The sequence below is a fragment of the Caretta caretta genome, chromosome 7 (assembly GCF_965140235.1).
Source record: "Caretta caretta isolate rCarCar2 chromosome 7, rCarCar1.hap1, whole genome shotgun sequence".
Lineage (NCBI taxonomy): Eukaryota > Metazoa > Chordata > Testudines > Cheloniidae > Caretta > Caretta caretta.
The window spans coordinates 24005212-24024301 of record NC_134212.1 but is presented as its reverse complement, the minus strand read 5'-3'; the positions used below and the strand labels follow the sequence as shown (position 1 = coordinate 24024301).

The window sequence follows — 19090 nt, the reverse complement described above, 5'->3', positions numbered from 1 at the left end:
GTGTGGGGCACTGAGCAATGGAACTCAATAGGAGCAGCCTATGCTAAGGCTAGGAAAAGAGGTTACAAACCGCTCTGCAAAAAACCAAAACACACCCATCCCCTCACCCACAATGAGAATCCAATGCAATTAAAAACCAAATCCTAGCATGCAAGAATGTTTCAATTTCATTTAAAATATGTTTAAAAAAGTTTTAGCAAAAATGGTTGCTAAGGGTCAATTTACTGAAAGGGACTCCCCCCACACTGTAAGCTTCTTAGAAGAGTCAGCTGTGGCATCATGTTTTTAATACACTATAGTGTACTTGGAGAACTGACTGTTGAGCTGAACAGTTGATAGAATTTCTGCTTCTGAGGTCCTCTTCACTAGGCTAGAAGAAGTTTGAGGACCCAAGTTTAGATACTGCTCTAGCTCCACTGCTCTCATTGGTTGGCCAGCACTGGTTCATTTGGTTGCACAGTATCGATGGGATTGTACTATATATTTAGCTTAGGGGCCTTAATGGCATTTTTAATGTTGCTCTCAGCACAGCACAGATGGGGGCATGCTCACTGTTGCCATTTTGAGCTTGTCTGTATACCACAGTTCCTTGTGCTCCCCATCTGTCTACATCCACCTGTTTTCTCATCTAGATTATAGGCTTAGTAGGGCCTAGCACAATATAAAGAAGTCTGGGTTAAACCAGTTTAAGCAGATTCAGTACTGCTTTGTGTTTATAGAAAGTCTAACTGCTGCAGAACAATCACATGTTTATTGGTCCCACAAAGCCAGAGGGCACCCCATAATTCACCATTTCAGCATTCTGCCAAGGCCTATACATTTCTCAAAAGGTTTTCTAGAGAGGAAAAAAAAAAAGGAGTACTTTAAGCTAAACTTTAAAGTTACTCATCTTCATGTTTCATCCAGTTTTAGAGCTCCTTTCCCCCTCATCCAATTATGCCCTTTTCAGGGCAAGGATGCTCTGTTGGGGTTAACTGCTTGCATTGAATCAATCATTCTAGTAAGTGTCACAGCAGATTCTGATCCAGTCTTAATCACACAGTTCTCAATGTAGGGAACAGGTCATGGTATAATTCATTAGAGACAAATGTGGGATGGACCTGAGATTTGGACTCCCTCACAAGTGACAGGAGTGTGTCAGGAGTGATTTTTAGAGTTTATTTGGAAGAAGAGTTTGAAGAGCAGTCATTGATGTCATTTGCCATTGACCAGCAGTCAACTGCTTAATACTCTTAGCAAGAGAGGGGTACACAGACGTTTACTCTTGTTGACACCACTCGGCAGCACTATGCAAACAGACTTGTGTGCCTTACAATCAAGGCCCTGTGTAAGTAACAATTTCATGGACTGCAAGAAAATGTTAGCCCAATACTGTCGTTTCCTCTGTGCCCAGCAAGGAGACAAGCAGGCATCCCTGCTTCCACCTCCCCATGAGGCCCCAGCTACTTGTGGGGCGGGGGCCAGTCATGGATTTGGTTGGTCCAATCCTGGGGGAGAAAGGGGCCGCAGGCCAGGGGGTACCTCACTATACAGCACTGTCCAGTAGCCCTGACAGTGTGACTGTTAGGAGTTGCTGCCCCTACCCCTGGTCACACCCAGGAAGACACTGCTACAACAGCTGGCAAGGAGTTAAGACCAGGAGCCATCCCCCATGACACCTACTTATGTTACAAATAGCAGTGGTGCTTGCTATTGTGCCGACTAGTAACAATGGAGCTCAGGCTCAGCTCCTGTGGTGTCTTTGGGTCTCATGGGTGCTATGTGGCACCATTCCCAGCCCACCCACCCCCCCCCCCAACCCCTGCTGGCTTGACAGCAGCTGCTGGGCTGGAGCTGAACATTGAGTGAGCTAGGACTTGATCCCTTGCCCAAACAAGGTCAGACAAATCAGCCTGGAGATGAATTATTGCTCCACCCCAAGGATAGGGCTGGCTGCTGTGCCCCCCAAACAGCCACATCAGGGAGGTGGAAGCTGGGATGCTGGCTTCCACCTCCCTTCATTGGAAAACTGCAGCAGTTGGCAGCCATGTGAAATCTGTAGCTCACGAAAGCTCATGCTCAAATAAATAGGTTAGTCTCTAAGGTGCCACAAGTACTCCTTTTCTTTTTGCGAATACAGACTAACACAGCTGTTACTCCGAAACCACTCATGATACGGATTTTTAAATTTGATTTTTCAAGCCTTATAGTCCACCCAACTTTCTTCACCTCAGAATGGTGACAGTACCCTGAAGTACCAGCTTGCAGAGAACCAACTGTATGGCACAGTTTAGGCTAAAGCCAATTTTGGTTTCTAAAGCCACTTTAATCTCTGTAAAGATTCATGTACAAAGTAGTCTTACTGGTGTGCTCTCAGTTACTGTTGAGTCTCACTTCTCTAGGAAAGAGTAAAGAGTTTTCAAAAAATTGAAAGTAAATTCTACAAGTAAACAAATTTATACAGTTAGTTTCACTCCTACTGGAAAGTTCAGCATCACTGCCAATACACTTTTTCCTGGCATTTAGAGGCAGCTTTTGCCACTTCAGATGTATTAGTTTGTAGAGCTCCCAGTAACTTAGATTATAAAGTTATGTATACACTCTAGCTGTAGAGTGACTTGACTTACTGCTCCATTAGGAGCCCTCCAGTTCTGCTATTGAAGATGTTATGAATTGCTTCGGACAACATAGGAACTGCTAGGCTGACACCTCACCTTCAGAAATTAAGTACTAGTCAGGATTGGCATTTCAATGATCAGGAGGCTGTATTGCTCAAAGTGGCAATGTGAAGTTCTGATGCAAAGTGTTTTAATATCAACTGCCAAACTGAAATTGACATTTTAAGGGACTGACCATCTAGAATGCTAGACTCAACAGGGTATCAAGTTTAGTTGCATATTCTAGAATGTTTCCATTCAAACTTCATCTACACTAGTCTGAAGTAACTGCTGAGTATTATGGCTCTGGTGCCCAGGAAGGTAGCAAGCTATATGGAACAGTGAGTGTTGAGATCTGTAGCACTGAGTTTTGCAGCTGACAAATCCCTCTTGCTTGGTGGGAGAAAAAAAAGATTAAGATGTGCTTCATCTTTCTAAGAAAATGACAGTTCTGAGTACCCTGTGCATGGACACAGTCCTGCTATATTCTGATCAGGACATTAAGCCAGTATCCATTCTTTGAAGACTGCACTCATCATTGCTACTTGTGCCTGAGCAGCTGGGTCCTTTATTCATAAACATGAACTGACAGCTTTAGAAAGCTATAGCTAAGCCATACAGAACCCATCTGAACTCCGATGTAGTCAGTGCCTGGTGCACTGAATTTCAGCCTTTGACCAGGTTTGGTGTTTGATTGCTACAAGCAGGCCAGGAGAGCACGAAGAGGGTACAGAACTGTGGCTTTATTGCCTTGATCATCAAAATTCCTGTGCTCCATTTATTGTTCATGGCAGTAACAGGTGGCTCTACCTTATTTGGGTTACACCAGATTTGCTTTGCAGTTTCTATAGAATGATTGGAGCTGCCATGGTGTATGAAAGGAGATTTTAAACACTGGTATAGATGATCTTGACAGCCCCTCCCAACTGTGCTGTCTTCCTCAGTCTGTTTCTCCCCTTGCTTGGGCCACAGCCTAATGGGGATACAATTCACTTGGAACAGGCACCTGTCTATGCCCAAGACTGAAGAGGCATAGCTTCTAGAAACTTCACCCTTCTGCACCTTAGGAGGAAGTTCTCTGGTCTTTGGGGATACCTGTGAGACTGTTAATACAATAATCCTCGTTTTAGTTCCACTTTAAACATCTGAATTTAAACTTAAGAGGACTTCTGGCTTAGCCCAGAGAAAGTGTGACTAGCTTAGATCTCTTGAAAGCAAGGCCCTCAGGTTAGACAGCCTGCTGTCTAGGGAGCAACTTTTTCTGCTGCCCTGATCTCTTATCAGCAACCTTTGTTTCCAGGCCGGTGTCCATTGATCCAGAACTACTATCCCTACTTTCCAAGCTAATTACAAGAGCCTTTTTTCAGTAGGTTAAACTGAGCTCATGCTGCCTTTTACAAGCCATCTGGCTGATTGAATCTAGTTTGTGAAGCCTCTTAAGCCAGAGGTGGCTAACCTGCGACTCCAGATCCACATATAGTTCAGAAGTCAATATGCAGCTCCTTGTCTAGGCACCAACTCTGGGGCTGGAGCTACAGGCACCAACTTTCCATTGTGCTGAGGGGTGCTCACTGCTCAACCTCTGGCTTGGCTACATGCCCTACCCTCCTTCCCATGAGCCTGGTGTTCCCTCCCTCCTCCCCCAAGAGCCTCCTGCACACTATGCAACAGCTGATTGGGAAGTGTGGGGAGGGAGCAGGGAGGTGCTGATCAGCAGGGCTGCTGATTTATTACACAAAAAGAAAAGGAGTACTTGTGGCACCTTAGAGACTAACCAATTTATTTGAGCATGAGCTTTCGTGAGCTACAGCTCACTTCACTTCATTTATTACGGTGGCTCTTTGGCAATGTACATTGGTAAATCCTGGCTCCTTCTCAGGCTGGCCACCCTGCCTTAAGCAGTTTGTGGGTAGGTCAGTAGAGACCCTTGGTCTATGAGGGATGCTCCCTTGTATCCTGTGGTGTTGGGTAAGTACGGGCTAGTTTGTTTTATTACAAGGGAATGTTGTAGAATTAATGCATAGGACCAAGTTCTATTTACTGGCTCTGCTACAGACTTCTTGTACAATACTGGGCAATTAACCTCAATTCTCTTCTCCAGTTGTGGTTTCACAAATTTACTGAGTTTGTCCCATTGCAAGACATCCTCATATGGAAGGAGTTGCATGCTTAAGCAGGTTCTCATACCAGTGCTGTAGTGTCTATTATGGAAAGCCTTCTATGGGACATTCATTCTTCCAAAACATTTGAGAGATTTTACAAAGGCTATTCCAAGCTAAATTTGATATTGTGCCTTTAGTATTAACATAGGCTTTAGGATATTTGTGTTATCTTTTAAATCTGTGGCAGATGATTGTGAAGGTGCAGCTTCTTAAACTACCTTCACTTTAGTGAAACATGCATTCAAATAGACTTTCACCATCAATCATTAATCTACTCAAAGCTATGGAGAGCCTCAGAACCAAAGCTTTTTTGTTAAAGCACTTCAAGCAGCAAAGTGCCCCTCCACCCAAGGACAACCAAAACCCAAAACAGTGCAGTCTCTCCCACTGGATAGGTCTACACTACACAGCTTTTAGCGACATGGTTGTGCTGCTACAAGTCAGGCAGTGTAGCTGCTGTTTGCCAGCTCTCCTGCCAGAGCTGACAAACAACCCCCCCCCCACAACTTCCACCCACAACAAGCAGTGTGTGTTGTCAGTAGGAGCATGCTCCTGATAAGTGCCAATGTGAACAGTGCATTATCAAAATGTTGTCTTTTGGGGTGGGGGAAGAAGAGGAGAGGTTGTTCAATTGCCAGTGTAGAAATAGCCTCAAAGACAAGTAGGTTTTTTGTATTCAAAAATGCAGGAAGGTTGTTGAGGGTATTGTCAAGAGCATGTTCATTTGGAGAGTAGTTTTGCAGCCTTGCTCTAGTTTAGGCCTTGTCTAGGCTTAGTTTTGCTGGTCTAGCAGGTGTGGTGTGGGGAGGGGGAAGAGAAGGAGAGTGCACTTACTAGTGAAGAGCCACCCCACAGATATAACTATGTTGGGAAGAGCCCTGATGGAGACTCAGTTATACTAGCATAAGCACTCTTGCTGGTAGAAGCTTTTGTTGTTTGGGGAACTGGTATAATCTACACCACTAAAAGCCAGCATAAGCTGCATCTGTGCAAGGAGAGAGTGCCAATTCAGCTATAGTGGCAAATCCTTAGGGATTCTCTTCCTCTCCAGAAGATCCTCTCAGCCTGTGCTCTATGTTGGTCAGCCAGTTACCCAAATCAGATGAATTGGTGTTTGTTTAGTCAAAGCAAAGGTAAGCATAGTATGAACTAGTCCCTTTACTAAAGGGAACCTGTTAAACCTAAACCAGTTCAGATTAGGTGTACCACTATGTAAGATTGGTAAAACAAGTCAGTGGTAGTAGGTTCCTGGAACCTACTACCTTTAGAGAACTAGAGCATACAAGAGAGTCTGCTGTATGTTTATAGTAGAAATGGAAGAACTATCAATTGCTATTCTAAAGCAGCTTCCTGAAAACTTTGTCTGCAAGTCTTGTTCTATAAGATGACTGCTGGCCGGATAAGCAAGTTAGTTTCAGAATAGCTATGCAGGCCAAAGAAGAGAGATTCTTATATTGGGCAATTGGACTATTTATCCAGTCTAGATAACATTTCTAGCCTGATAGTTGTGAAAAGTTGAATACCAATTGTTTTATACCAAATGTGTAGACCCTCCTAGTGAGGAATTAGAGCTAAATGACTCAGAAGAAAGTCTAATAGTGTTACTATCTTGTAGGAGAGCATATTCACATTTCTTGCACTACTGGCTCCAGCCAGCCATTCTTGGAGACCATCTGAAAACTCCTGTCAGTCACTAAACCAGTCAGCAGCATTCCTTTCTGGTGGCTTAATCTTTGCTAGGGAAACTAGGTACTCTCTAAACAAGAGTCCTTTGCCTTATTCATGACTTAGGAAGTTCTCCCTCCTCCCAAGAGCACAGGTTGATCCAGCAGCCTTGGAGGCTAAATCTAAAAACCACACTGAAATGTGCATAATCCAGGCATCTACATTCTCAGTCTCCCAGTGCTCCCTCCTCAAAAAACAAAACCCCATAGCTCAAACCTACTAGCCAGGCAAGGAGCAGAGCTGTGTCTTTACCAGTTCTGATTTCAGAAAAGCCAGATGAGCTTTATAGCTAAAACTGTTGGATAGTTCCCAAGAAGAGTCAGAAGTTACCTAGGAAGTTGTGTTCTTCCAACTCCAATCAGTATATACCATTCTGTAGTAATAGTCATTAGAGGAAATATAAGTGCTTATTTAAAGTGCAACTTATTAGAAATTCTTCTGCAATTGTCAAGAGGCAGCATGAGAGGATACCATTGTGACTATGCCCTTTTGTTTCCAGTCCTCAGGGACAGGACCAGCTGTTTAAACATGCATCTCTACAAATTAAAAAAGATGCCCTAGAGATGCTCACAACCTCTCTAACTTTCACTTAACACTCTTAAGTTACTGATAATCAACTGGATGGATGCACAAGCTGAGACATGGCAGTGCCCCAAAACATCCATATCAGTTACCTTTACAGTAGTCTACTGTCTAACAGGTGTAGTGCACACTGATGTTTGATGAGTCTGCCTTGTACTACTGTGAGGAGGCAGTTTCCCCCAGAACAGTGGTTCTCACCAAGAGGTAGTATACACTCAGGGGTAAGCAGAAGTCTTCCAGATGGTATATCAACTCATCTAGGTATTTGTCTAGTTTTAGAACAGGCTACTTAAAAAGCACTAGTGAAGTCAGTGCAAACTAAAATTTCATACAGACAATTACTTTGTTGATTCTGCTGCACACAATATTTATATTCAAGTTGATTCTATGATAAAAATGAGAGCAATTTTTCAGTAATAGTGTGCTGTAACACTTTCATATTTTTATAAGCAACTAGTTTAAGTGAGGTGAAACTTGGGGTATGTAAGACAGACTTCTGAAAGGGGTCCAGTAATCTGGAATGGTTGAGAGCCTCAGCCCTAGAATATGAGGGGGCTTGAAAAGTTCATCTTCAGGGCAAGGAATAAGCACTCTCCTGGGAAAGCTATCAGCTCCAGCCAAGTCTAAGCTTTCAATTGGGACCTGTGTAAGTAATGCACTGCTGTTGTCTTAAGGTCTGAAAAGAGTCCCAGGGATTTTGTTGCTTGTAGTGTTGCCAACCTGCAAAGTTACCAGTTTGTCAGTTTTCCACTCCAAGCAGTAGAAGTGTGGAGAAACTGAAAATACTGCCAAGAACAGCCCAAAAATGGAGGGCAGAGTAGCAGGGACATTCATGACAATAGCTAGGAAGCTCTGAGGTTGAAAGTGGAACAGTGCTTGTCCCTTCTGCAGAGTGTGGAAAAGATAGCCTTGGGCATTACTAGTAGAGATGATCATACAAGGGTTAGAACCAGAGCAGTTTGAACCCTTACCTCCCCCCTGCCAGCCAACAGAAAGAGGGAAGGTAGTTGCTCCCCAACTATATCTTCAGTGGTGGCAAAGAGCATTTAAGCCATCTGACTATGAATCTTCTGGTAAATTTTAAGTTCTAGGTGTGTGGCTAGGATGCACAAAATAGTGGGTGAGCAAGTGTTAAACAGCAGAGGAAAAAAGGACCATCATAATGTGTGGGGCAGATGGAACAGTACAAGTGTTCTCTTTGATACCTCTGAATAAAATGGACAGAGTTAAGAGGAAACTAGTGTAATAGGTAGTCTCTATTTAATTAGTGCTCTGTTAGCTAGGAAGCACAGCGGTACAGGTATTCATCCTGGCTGATGTGGCCAGAACAGCCCAGCAAAACACCTCTGCTCTTGTAGAGGAATACTATGGGATCTTTGACCCAGCAGATGTCCTGGTAGCAGAGTAATTGGGAATTATGCCAGGTTATTTGAAGTTAGTATTTCAGTAAGTGATCCAATAAAACCTCACAAGCAAATGTTTGCAGTCAAGGCTTATACTGAAACTCTTCCACTCCAGGGCTAGTGTAGGGAAATGTCTGTGTTTTCCCTCTCAGAAGTGGAGCTAAACATTTAGAGGATGGTATCCACTTCAAGAGATTTCTATTACTCACCAGTCATGACATTCTGCATGAAGGAAAGTAGTTTAAGAGAAATTAAAGTGGAAAGAGTACGTATGGATTTTGTGAATAAAAGATCTAAGCTAAGTAGACACCCATGGTCCTGAAGCATTCTTTCAGCTTGAAATGTGACAACTTCCCACTACTCCATCCTAGAAGTGGCAAGATATCCAGAGGCCTGGTCACCTCCCCCCATGAAAGAGGTCTATTTATAATACTTCAAGAGAACAGCATAACTTTGCTGCTAACTGGGTAGCTAAGAAAGCAATTTCTCAGGAATTTAATACTTCTACTTGGTGGGTTAACTGAAGTGCCTTTTTCTATTCTGAAATGTGCTGTCGGAAGTAAAGTCCACCATGGGTTCAACATATACCAACCAATGCAAATTGTGACCTTTTGGTGAATAAAAATTACGTCTGAAGTTCAGATGCTCATTTGACACTAGATATCAGAACTAGACTTGATGGTAGCTGTTCAGTTAAAGGACAAACCTTTACCACCACACATTGTTGCAGCAGAATTTAGCCATGTTAGGTGGTTAGTGTGACTTAAACCAGACATGGTTTAGAGATGAAGCAAATTTAGTGATTGAACTAATTAACTGGTTGTTTGTTAAAAAGACAGCAGCTAGTCTGACCCATGCATTTAGAGGTTTTGGGGAGGATGTGGTATCCATTATGACCAATCCAGTTTTGATGCCATTAAGTGGAGAGCCCAATACAAGAAATCTAACTGAATGAGCAGATCCACATGACATGATTTGATGCAGTAAGGGATGCAGTTAATTGGCAGCCCAGAATAGCATGTCATAGTTAAGCATTAGGTACAGCCTTGCTTATTCTGTTATGACTCAGGCATTAGAGATCTCTGGCCAGGCAAACATTCCTTGACCCTATTGAGTCACTGTGCATACAGAGTACTTTTAAATGGATTATAAGCTACCTTGAGAACATTGTCCAGAGGTCCAGAGCAAAAAACACTTCTTGCAGGCATGTTAAGGAAATGCCTTCTGTTCATCTGAAAGTACCCTTCAGGCATCATTTACAACAGTTAGACTTAGTTTCCCTTATGGAACAAGTTATGCCATTACAATTACACATTTAACTAAAGCCAAAAGATAGAGCTTTCTTTCGGAGGCTCTTGAGTTTACATTTAAGTCAGTTAACAACAACTACTGTTTGGATGCAGAAGTGCTCCTTAAACTTAAGCAAGCAGCAAAGTGTTTACTATGTCATGGTTACCACAAAACTACCTCACTTTGAGCTTTTCTTCAAACACTTAAGTATTTAGTAGCATCCTTGAGGAACTCACTATGCTTGTACAGCACCTCAGATGGTGCCTATGCATTCAGATGTATCTGTATAGTAGCAGTAACAGATGGCAGCTTCCTGTCAGATGTATATGAAAGTAATTAAGTCTCCCAAATTATAGGAAGTGTTAATGGCATTTTAAGTGGACTGTGTGTTTCTGTAGAATTGAGTGTCCTTTTGCCAGTTAGGACTTCAAAGATAGACCTCTTGATGAGCAGGAGCACAAAAATATGAATCAAGCATGTTTTGAGAAAGCTGATAATTTGAGAAGCTTCACCAAGTTGGGTTTAAGATTTGATATGGGCCACATTTTAATTCAGTGTTTCAAAGACTACCTCCCCTCAAATATTACTACCCATCTGTTTTGTTCCCTTTAGTGTGCTCTTCCCCCCACCCTGCCCATTGGTGGCTGGCAGCTCCAGTCCCAAAAAGAGGAAATTGGAAACAAGGAGCAGCCAGCCTCTTTGCAGATTAGACACCCATAGATACAGCTGAAAATGAGCAGCTAGCACCATGTGACCAGTCAGCTCCTCATGGGTCAACAAGTGATCAGTGGACTTGTTTTGGGAGAAAGGTTAAAATTACTGCAATTTTCAGTTAGTCTAGAGCCTCAGTTTCCTATCAGCTTTTGAAATGCTGATAGCAAGACATGCTGCTGGAGTGCTTTGTTTTACAGAGGGTAAAACATCCTTCAGGGTTCCACCAACCAGGTTTCAGAAGCCAATACTCAGAAAAGATGCAGCAATGAAGCCATTGTAACTTATGATTCAGCCACACTATCTTAAGTCAATCCAGTGGCCAGTTTCTTGTGGACATGTAAAGGAATGTCATCTTAGTCAATGTGGGTGAGCTGATACTTCTGTGAGTGGAAGGGACAAGTTTTCAACATGGCTACAACATTACTTTAAGATGTTATTTATTTCTCAGTATATTATATCCTGAAGAGATCATGGAGTCCAGTAGTTAGAGGCCAGGATGGGAGCCAGGACTAGGTTTTTCCACTTTGGACAACTACTTGTGTCAGTTTGTCTGTACATCATGGGTAAGGCATGCTAAAGTGTAGCTTTTTCAAGGGTCCCAAGAGAATTACTTGCAAGTATCTAGTAAGTTCCTTGAGGCAGGGTGTCTTATCTAGTACTCAACACATTTAACTTTAATTTCCTGCTTTACTAGGAAGAGACTTGATTCACTATTCTGTTTTGATAGTTATTTGCCATATACCAAATAGCAAGTACTGATGTTTGTGTACAAGTTAGAGATACATAGCAGTTCCATCTAATACCAAATATACAAATAGTATTCATAAAATTACATTTAGACTTTCCCGTACAAACATTAAACTAGCTTAATGGGGGGAAGGAGGTGGGACAGGGGACTGATAGGAAAAGGCAAGCATGACAACACAATAGTGATAGAAAAATCAACTTACACTGGGGGGAGCTACAGGACAATGGCTTAACTTCCAGGCTCCAGTCAGAAGCTGCAAGGCTGCTTTGCCAGGCCAGGAGACTAGAGATCAAGAGGACAAAGCAGTCAAAGCACCATCTCAGGAGGAGACAGATGGCATAGGTTGTGGGGAGAGAGACACAAACCTGACTTTAGACTGGGGTGGGCAAACTATGGCCTGCAGTCCAGATCTGGCCCCTCAGAGCTTTGGATCTGCCCCACAGGATTGCCCCCCCATGGTGCCACAGGCCTCCTGCTGCTCTCAGAAGTGGCTGGCACCATGGGGGGGGGGGGGAGAACCAGAGGTCTTAGTGCATTGCCCTTGCCTCCAGGCACCACCCCTGCAGCTCCTATTGGCCAGGAATGGGGAACCATGGCCAATGGGAGCTTTGGGGGAGGTACTTAGGCATGGCAAGGGCAGCACATGGAGCCCTGTGCCCCTTCCTCCCCCAGGGGCCACGCAGGGACATGGTGCCGGCCACTTCTGAGAGTGGTGCTGCTGCTGCCACCCTGGAGCTGCTTTAGGTAAGTGGTGACAGGCTGGAGCCTAAACCCCTCCTGCACATTCCCTGCCCTGAGCTCCCTCCTGCAGTCTGCACCCCAACCTCCTGAGCCCCCTGCTGCACCCCCTCCCACACCCCACACTCCCCTGCCCTGGCCCTGCATACAATTTCCCCACCCAGATGTGGCCCTCAGCCCAAAAAGTTAAGCCGACAGCCTAAAGCAGAGGTGGGCAATCAGGTGACCATCAAGGAGTGGTAGACAGTAAGTAGATAAAGTAGCCCTGCATACAGGCTGACTTAAGATCCACTTTCTCCAAAATGCTTTGCTTCTAAATACTATGCTTTAAGAAGTCTGTTTCATTACTACACACCACTGTCACAGGGGACTAGAATCCTAGGTCCTAGACACAAGTCAGACCTGCCAAGATAAAAATCATTGATGCATAGGGGACTGCAGCTGCAGCCTGGTGTGGAAATCAGGTGACTACATATCGAGAGACTTCAGTGTGAGGCCCCAGGGGGATGTACTTGAAGAAACCAGAAGAGAAGAGGTGCAGTTAACCCTGTAACTGACACCCAGGATTTGAAGTTTACAGAATTCTTGAGGACGTGGCACCTGTGATTAGTCTCAAAGTTGTGAAAGTTTAGAAACAAAATTATATCATGGCTCAATTATACTTTCTGCTGCCCTCCAAATACAGTGTGGGTGGGAGTCAATATTAGCTGTGCACAAAAGTCTGAGTTATTTTAGAGTCAAATATAAAACTGCACCATAGAGCATGTTTGTTAAAATTGTGGATTAAGGATAAGATTATGTCTGAGGTCATGGACTGTGTCTTCAGAGATCTCCATGACATTTTCTGTGCCCAGCCACTGTGGGTGCTGGGAATTGCACCCCCCCCTTCTGCTTGGGCTTTAGTCATTCCTCCCCCCTAAAAAAAAAATCAGCTGTGCCCCCTCTCATTATTTTTAGTAAAAGTCAGACAGATCATGGGCTTCTGTGAACCTCTGGTTATTGCCTGTGACTTTTACTAAAAAAGTGACAAAATCATAACCTTATGGATTATGGACAAGTGTAAAAGTGAAAGCCTGAATGAAGCATTTGGCAGTTTTAGGGACATTAAATCTAAAATTGAGCCTAAAGGCTCAAGTCCAATAAGAGTGTTTGCAATCCAAAAGGACAGGGGGAAAAAAACTGGAGATACTGTAAACATTTCAACATTGAACCTGGAAGTGAAATTGACTAGACAGACTTGTCCAACCCAAAAAACTAAATCTTGAGACATTAGATTAAAAAAACAAAAACAACTGAGTTAAACAGGGAAATTTGCTGGTTTACAGGATAATGTAAGTTGGTGTCCTTTTGTCAGATCGGTTTCTGTACATGTTGACTCCGATTACCAATTACATTTTTATTTCCTCCTGGCCGTGTGTTTTCCCCTACTGCCATTGCTCCCTCCCTTTGGTGTCCATAGAAGCAGTACTTGTCTCAGGCTGTTGCACAGCCTGAAATTACAGCATCATGTGTGGGCTCAGCATGTTTAATCACCTGAAACTCCCCTCGCTGTGAAAGCAAATGCTGTAAGTCAGCCTTGCCTGATATCCAAAAAATTTACAACTGCTATCCTTAGGTTTGTTAATACCAATAAAAGCTACTCCTTTTGAAGAAAGCCACCATATAAAATTTTCTTCAGCAAGGGATGTCTATCAGCACAACTTTTACAGGGGGTTTTCAAACAAGATTTCAAAGGTCTCAATGAGATGGAATATGCCAAAGGCAAAAAGATAGAGTACTTCTACACTGCAGTAAGAGACCCATTGCCCAGGTCAGCTGACTCAGACTTCCAGGGATAAACATTGCAGCGTGGAGGTTTGGACTTGGTCTGGAGCCCAGACTCTGAGACCCCACAAGGGGGGAGGGGGGGAGAAGAGAGAAGGGTCTCAAGCCTGGATCCAGCCTAAGCCCAAATGTTTACACTGCAATTTTTAGCCCTGCAGCCTTAGCCCAAGCCAGCTGATCTTGGCTCCAAGCCTCAGTGCTTTTTTTTTTTCCCCAATTGCAGCGTAGACATTCCCTGATGGGAGAAGAATCTTACAAGGGTGAGGGAGAGTCTTTGCAATTTTAGGATGGGTACACAGAATGAGCAATTTTAGCAAGGCTATGCACAAACTCTGATATTAGATAAGGGTTGCCATACCCCATCCCCACCCTTGCCTCCCCCTATGAGGGGCACCCAATGAGAATCCTAGCCCCAGCTGCTTAGAAGGAAAAGGTGCTAGGATTCCACCCCCTCCTCCAATGTTATTCCTAGTCCTTGATAGCTCCTTCTCCTGGATTACCTCTAGTGAGAAGAGATTATCTTCCCCATTCTCCAGGTCCTTGAACTAGTGGGGAAGCTAATTTTAAATAAGTCCCCATCCCTATCCTTGTTCCCAAAATAAACTGCTAGGAAGTTTTAGGTTAAGTGTCAGCCTCACCAGCAGTGTTCTTGCTCAGTACATTGCCATGCCACCAGGTGGTGGCATTTTTCTCCTCCTCCTGCAGAACGCTTAAAGAGATCAGGTGCCAGTGGAATCTTCCATTCACGATGCACCCAATACCTGCTTTTTGCTTCAATGGGTATTCTACAAAACCCCTCACCTTAGTACCTGAGGTGACTCCACTTCCCACAAGTCTTATAAGATGTGGGAGAAAAGTGTTTCCTGAATGCATTTCTGGATCTTGAGACCAAGCAGTGAGTCAAGTTTACTGCTAATGGTGTTCTCTATGCAGGAAGATTTACCAGCATCACTCCCATGTGGGCACTTATTCTAGTACAAGAGTGGCCTTTTTTGGTTCAGCTTAAACCCCCTTCCCCAGAGACAAAAAAGTCATACTGGAATAAGTGCTTACATGAGAATTATGCAGGTAAAGCTATATTGGTTTAAATTCACACCTTAGCTTATTCTAGTATCGGCCTTCCTTAGGGCTTGTCCATCTGGGCAAGTGAATCAGGACCAAACACTAAAATGACTGAGACTGAGCCCGAGCCCCTATCCATCCTTAAGGCTAGATTAGAGTTGTCCTCAGAGCATCACTAGGGTCTTGCCTATACCAGTTGGTATTACCACCATGGAAAATAGGATATCCCTTTCTAGATTAGACAAGGCTGCAGGAGTGCCAACGAGGGTTAAAACCTGGTGTTTAGGTGGCGTTAGACAATAGAGTGTTCACCACCACCTGCCATGTCAACACTAGTTTCTTCACTAGAAGAAATTAACTGGTAGCATCAGTGGGAAAGTTTCATGAGTTGAAGGCTGACACTACAGAGAATTAAAGTTGCTGAGATGTTTAACAGGTGTTTATCAATTCCTTTGCAATAGGATTTCTTTCCAGTTTAGCCTCTAGATTTCCAACACTGCATAGTACCTTAAGAGTGGAAGTATGACAGAAGAAATTTCTATTTAACCTCTATGCTACAAAGGAGGCCCTAGAGGGTCTTAAAACTGTGCTGGCCTGCCTACTAATGACATGCATGGGTTGTCTACCTCTATCTTAAAGACTAGAATCCAACTAAGTAATGAAACCTGACTGGAGAGAGAAATAAAGGTGATTCCTTCCATTTATGACTCAGGCCTTTGAGTTAAGCAAGCTATTGTTAGCAAAGGCATATCCAATGAGTCTTCAAGGGAAGAGACAGCTGCAAATACATATGAGTATTTCAAGAAAGCCTCAAAGGTAGCATTACAAAACACTGAGGTTTCTAATGGTAGGAAGTAGAAGTGAGACATCAAGAAGATCTGAACAGTGTTTCCAAAGCAAATAAGGTATTCAGATCCACAGTGATGAGCATGGTACACCTAGACAAAAGTGAGGTCACTGACTCCTCTTCACATCACCTTCAAGTTACTCACTGTTCTTCTCCCCTCCCTCTAACCCTTCTTAATTAGAAGAGGAAGGAGTTTGTCTGGGAAACAAGTGTATAATTAAGCAGCAGTGGCTTTTTTTACTTGGGTGTCTACCTCTCATTCTACCAGTCTGTGGAGTAAGATACCACACCCCGATATTAAATGGTATACCCTTGCTGCATTGTGTATATTCTAGAGAAGCCCTGCTCTGGGTCACTTGAACCAGGGGAGTTACTGCAGTATGAAGCCACAGAGGAAGACATGGACACTATATTTATTCAGAAGAGTAATCTTGTATCCTTCAAGGGATCTGGAGGCCAGCTATACAAAACTGAACCTGCAGCTACACCAGAAGAGTTACTACCCTGACAGTTAAGGTTATTTGTCCTACTTATTTTTCCTGAAAGTAGCCTTGGCTTGCTCCAAACCTGACAACTTAATGTGAAATGGTCCAGTGACATAAGATTAACATATCAGAACAAGGACTTCTTACTGTAACTTCTTACTGAAGAGAAATCTTTAGCTTCAGAGTCATTTACTTTGTAAATCAGTTTAATTCTATGCAGCTTTACTAATCTCACCCCACTAGCTCAGGTGCAGCAGAAGTGTGCTCCAATGCAAGACACTCTGGCAAAAAGCCAAAAGCAAGCATTCAATTTAGCTAAATGAGAATGATTGAGACCCAGCCATAACAGAAGGCATCTTGTTCTTAGGTAACTAGCAGCTACCCATTTCTTCATTTGATTTTTTTCCTTACAAGTCAAACAGTACTAAGATATATTTATTAACTGCATCTAAGAACTTGTACAATAAAAACTAATAAGAATGGAATTATTGTTATCCGGTCCCTTACAAAGCCAAATAAACCAACCTGTCTAAAGCCTAGTACACAAGTATAAAATGTACTGCTTAAAAATTGTAAGATATTCTGTAACAGAACCTTCATTAAAACTTTCTGCTATATAACACAGACTACCAGGAATGCTTATTTTAAATTAGCCAAATTAAGCCTCGGTGTTTGTCAGTTCAGTTTCTTACTGCTTATATTTACAGGCCCAAATCAGCTCCCTCAAGTTTATTCACTCAAATCTGGTACCACAAGGAATTTGTAATGCTTTCCTAGGAAAACATGGCCACCATTTGTCAGTAATGTTAAAAAAACCACCTCACAAAAAACATGCATGCCCATCTCAAATCAGATGAATATTTCAGCTATTAGTATTAATAGCTAATTAATTATGGGTCATATAACCCAAACCCTAGAGAAAGCTACAAGTGTAGCTACATAAAATGTTGTATTAGTCACTCCAAAGGATCTTTTGCAATGGAGACTTGCAGATGCTCCAAGACCACCGGGCTGACTAAGCTCTGGTTCAAACATTTGCAAGCAGCATGGGCAGATGCCACCATCAGGCTACATGGAGGGCTGCACTCCATCAGGGAGTCCGAGAGGCTGAAGACAGGTAGTGTGCGCACACTAAGTGCGGTGCTAGTAGTGTGCCAGTTTCATCTTCTGGCCCTGTGGCTCCATTATCTGTGGTGAGGCCTGTTACTTGAAACTTGGACTGTAGCTACTCAAACTGCTGCAGTGAGACAGGAACGCAACTGCTTTGATCCCTACATCGTCTTTGAGGCAAACTGTTGCCATAAAGAGGTAATCAATGTAAAAACATCCCTTATAAAAATGTACAGGCAAAAGACAAAAAAAACCACCTCATTTACCATCCCCAAATAGTTTGTAGGGGGGATTTATGTTGTAGTTTTGTACAAGGTTTACTTTAATCTTGTCTCACCGAAAGCTGCATTTATGAAGATTATACTGAGAGAATAGCTAGTGCTCCCTAAGAAAGGTTCCCCAGTGACAAAACCCAAGGTCATGAGATTAGCTATAAACTGACATTTCTGTAGCCTTGACAAAGTCTTGCTTTCCTCACCATCACTGCAAGTATGCATTAGCAAAAGCACTGTGAGAAACAGCTTGCCTCATGCATAGAACTTTTCATTCCTGGCTGTAGAAGCGATAGAGCAGTCTCACAGGAACACTAGGCTAACAGCAACAATGACATCACTGAGGCAGATCTGTGCCGAGCAGAAAACGTAGCAGCAAAGTGAACCTTAAGAGCTACTTGCTCAAAAAAGAGCACAAGATCAGCAAGGATGTCTGAATTAGGGAACATCAGGGAAGAAAATCTAACATGTGACAAAAACATGCTGTCTATTTCTTAGAAACGTACTGGTTCCTGTGCTTGTACGTTGTCTTGACTAGGTTTTCTTAGCCAGAGTTTAGAAATGTACTTGTTCCTCTATGACAGGTTTCAGCTTCCAATAAATCATGCTTCCAACTGTTTAAAGATTCCCTATTCCAGCATTTAGCTGCATAGTATTTTATCAACTGTCAGTTTTAACTATGCAATTAACAGGACCAGACAGACAAAATCTTTAAGTTGACCAGGCTAAATTTAAAATGGCTATTCTCTAAACAGGAAAAAATTAAGTTTAGCCTTGACAATAGAGGCAGGTGGCTAAGAGATCATTGTTTTAGAAGACCACAGATGGAAAGAAAGCACTAAACAATAGTTGACAGTAGTGATTACCAATATATTGTTGTGTTTGAAGTCAATGTTTTTACAAGTAGTGTATTCTTCATATGCTAAGTGCCTGTTCCTCAGGAAGCTTTGCCATTGGATAGCTAGATTAGGGCACAGTTTTTAACTGTAAAGCCAGTGCCTGAAGACCACTACCACCACCAAAATGCATGCTAGGTTGTCTATTGTGCACAGCCATTAATGCTCTATGGCTTCTGCCAGTCATGTCAATTCAGAGTCTTGTACCTGAACTGCAACTGCTCCAGTGTTTGTCTGCACCATGCTTTCCTTGGTACAGGCTACTGAATTTAAGTTGCACTTGATGTTTCCTACTTTGGCTGCATAATGAAAGCAAGCTTTTTAGGGAGAGGTGGGAAGAGTGTTACTTTCTGCAAGTCACAGCCCTGAGCTTTTTGACCTAGGAAAGAATTCTACCACTGGTAATGGGACCCAGTGATAAACACCAAGTTTTGGCAAAAAAGCCTGAGCTAGACCAGAGTCTATATACTGTAGGTTATAGACTAAAAGGTATGTCTGTACTACAGAAACTACGCCAGTATAGACTGTCTATATTACAGCAGCGTAGCTATCTATGCTGACTGAAGGGAGGTTTTCCAGTTGGTGTAAAAACACCA

The 19090-nt window shown here is 43.0% G+C and overlaps 1 protein-coding gene across 2 annotated transcripts in view; it reads right to left on the bottom strand.

Annotated features, from left to right (window-relative positions):
• The window catches only part of RAB7A (RAB7A, member RAS oncogene family), a 31714-nt gene that overhangs the window by 8807 nt on the left and 3817 nt on the right, over nt 1–19090 (bottom strand). The window contains exon 2 of one of the 2 annotated variants that reach the window (XM_048858206.2): nt 11463–11542. The exons of the other annotated variant lie outside the window; for it this stretch is intronic. The gene's annotated coding sequence lies outside the window, so the exon portion shown is untranslated. The remainder of the gene's footprint in view (nt 1–11462; nt 11543–19090) is intronic. 2 annotated transcript variants of the gene reach the window in all.